This window comes from Haplochromis burtoni, unplaced genomic scaffold (assembly GCF_018398535.1).
Source record: "Haplochromis burtoni strain Fernald_Lab_line unplaced genomic scaffold, NCSU_Asbu1 Contig_4, whole genome shotgun sequence".
Classification (NCBI taxonomy): Eukaryota; Metazoa; Chordata; class Actinopteri; order Cichliformes; family Cichlidae; genus Haplochromis; species Haplochromis burtoni.
Window position 1 is genome coordinate 2,291,950 of NW_024582365.1, and position 2,999 is coordinate 2,294,948.

The window sequence follows — 2,999 nt, forward strand, 5'->3', positions numbered from 1 at the left end:
TAAGCATGAACATTTACTGTCACCGTTATTTATCCACTTATATGCTTACCAAATATAGGTGTCCTAAGAAGTAGTTTAGTTACTGGAAGCATTTCAGTATTTTTGCCTTAATGTAGCAACGAGGTGGGACTCTCTCTGTAAAAAAAGAATCATTTCTGTTTTCATTTAATAAAATTATCAGTTGAATTGCTTTTTTATTAACAGCAGCTTAGGGTGCAAGTTCATTGTGCTGGAGGACATTAATGTATGAAAATAAGTTGCGATGTCTTTAAATGTAAAAACACACTCTTATACACACCATCCTCAAAATTGCTTTCTTAGAAGCTGCAACTCACTTTTTATGCACTTAACCTTTTCGATTTGAATCCAGATAAATTCTTAAACTAGTTTTTGGTACTTTTTATTATTTTCTTTTTGTATTACAGTTTTAAGCATTTCTTGAGGACACGTGTTAATTGTTAACCTGCTTTAGATGACAGTGTTGGTTGTCTAGCTGGATTTCTGTTATCTACTTTACTACAACAAAAGGTAGATATGTTTTCCACCACACTGTTAAAATTGCCAACTTCAGTTGTACATCTGTCAGTAGAAACAGGATGGTGTTGTTTATGGTTCATCAGCTGATTGGATCTTGGGTCTTTCTGGCTTAAAGGATAGTATTTCTCCTATCCTTTTCAGGATTTCAAGTGCCATGTCTTTCTTAAATAGTCAGAGTTATTGCTCCCCCTCTGCCAGTCATGAATACTCTACTTGCCTGCTACCTAATAGCCTACTCCACCACCCTGTGCCCAGGAGATTTCATATGTTTTGTGGTTTCACACAATCTAACAAGTGCCCCATCTTGCCTGATCCTTGTTAATATAACACATGGCAGAATACAGTGAAATTCGCATGTGAAGAAAATTAATGAATCTTCTCAACAAACCAGTTTTGATCTTTCAAACCCAACTAGAGCCAAAACAGAAGCCCTCTTACTCTCAGAGGCCCAACGTGATGCTTTCAGTCCCTGTGGAATTTAAAAAGGGAATGGAAGCTGGCAAAGAAATTTCTCAGCAAAGTTGTCTTCTTCTCTCTCCTAAATTTGCCAGTTTTCAAGAGCTCATCAGTGTGGGCAACAGGCTTGGGAAATAGAACCCTTAGATACAGATTAATTTCATCCTATAGTTCCCCCACAACCTGTCTCCTTACAAAATATGATGATGGACAGACCTAGAGAAGGTCTTTGCAGCCAGCCACCTTACTTGATGTATTCTCCATGGCAGGAAGGCAATCCTTAACCCCCCCCCCCAAAAAAAATGACAAAGGGATGAATGGTCTAATGATAAGTGCAGAAAAAGGCATGCAAAACCTTTCTCAACATACTGCTCTACTGGCTGCAACAGTGGAAGCCTCCAGTTTGGTTAACAAATACTGACTCAGCTTAGTATGGAAAACAAAACCTGGAGAGTTTTGTTCAAATGCTTAATCACTGACTTCAGTCAAATAGAGGTATTTAACAAGTTAAATTTGAAATATTTGAAATATTTCTAATATCTCCACTTCATCTAATTGCCCATAGAGAGTGATGTGTGTTACTTTATATAAAAGTGCAGGAACACAACAATATGCTTTCTGACCTGTTTTGGCTTACAGCCTTCAATCCCTGGCTTCTCCAGTCTACATCTCACATATCCTTGGGCGAGATACTAACCCCCATCGGATTAAGGATGTGTGTCGTGTTAGATAGAAAGCTCTTACGTAGAAAAAGAAGAGAAAAAAGTGCTTGTGTGAATGGGTAAATAAGGCAAGTTGTATAAAGTGCTTTGAGTGCTCAGGTAGAGTAGAAAACCACTATATAAGAACCAGTCCATTTACCATAACTATCTTTCCAACCTCCATATTTTCTGTAAATAGCAGAAAGGCATCTATAAAATATGATTGTTATGATCTTGGCTCACAGGTCTTTGTCTCGTGAAGGAAAAAAAAGAGCAAAAAAAGAAAAAAACCCCCAAAGAAAAACATAAGTGAGCAAATATGGAACATAGAGATCGAGACCTAGAATCATTAGTGGTAAGCATGATATTGCTTTTCTGGCCCAATTTGTAATCTTAAGACATTAGCTTATGAACACCTAATTTATAATTATCTGGAAAGTAAATGTCTTTTCAAATAATTCCTTTTAGAAGGGACAGCTATTCAAGATTCTCAGTGTCAAGAGCAGGGACATAGCACCTGTCAGGGCACAAGGGTAGAGTGTAGAGAAGGGAAGGTTAAGGGCTGGGTGTATTTCTTTCAAGCCCTTTACTTGAACCCACGCTTTAATTTCAATCAGCAGTAGATTCTAAAAACTTCATATATAAAATCATGAATGAAACCTGCCAAAGAAGCTCAAATTTTGCTGACTTTCTCCATAACCTCCATAAGTTTTTTTTTCTCTTTCCCCTAGAAGTTGTACTTCTACCACCATCTTTGCTCTTGGGGAATTTTTCTACAGACTCCAACTTAGGTTTCTTTCAGTGTCATGTCTGTTCCTTAAGATTTCTTTGGTTGGTGTACTTGTACCTTGTCTGGAAGCAGATCACGCACTGTGTTGCCGCCACTTTGCATACTTACTCATGAAATAAAGCGGGAACCTTAAAGAAGAGTGCAATGTTTAAGTTAAGAGAACAAAATCATTTTTACACTTAATTTACTTTTGTTTTCTTTAGATAGGATCCAGATTAACACTCAAAAGACCCTCATAAGATTAGTGGATGTATTAATCATGTAAGCTGAAGTTATGTACTTTTAATGTATTATTACTGTTTAAGGCATACATGGTAATAGTTGTCGTTAGTATATAAATTATTAAATGGTTCTTGGATACGGGCTTGGGAAATAGAACCCTTAGATACAGATTAATTTCATCCTATAGTTCCCCCACAACCTGTCTCCTTACGAAATATGATGATGGACAGACCTAGAGAAGGTCTTTGCAGCCAGCCACCTTACTTGATGTATTCTCCATGGCAGGAAGGCAA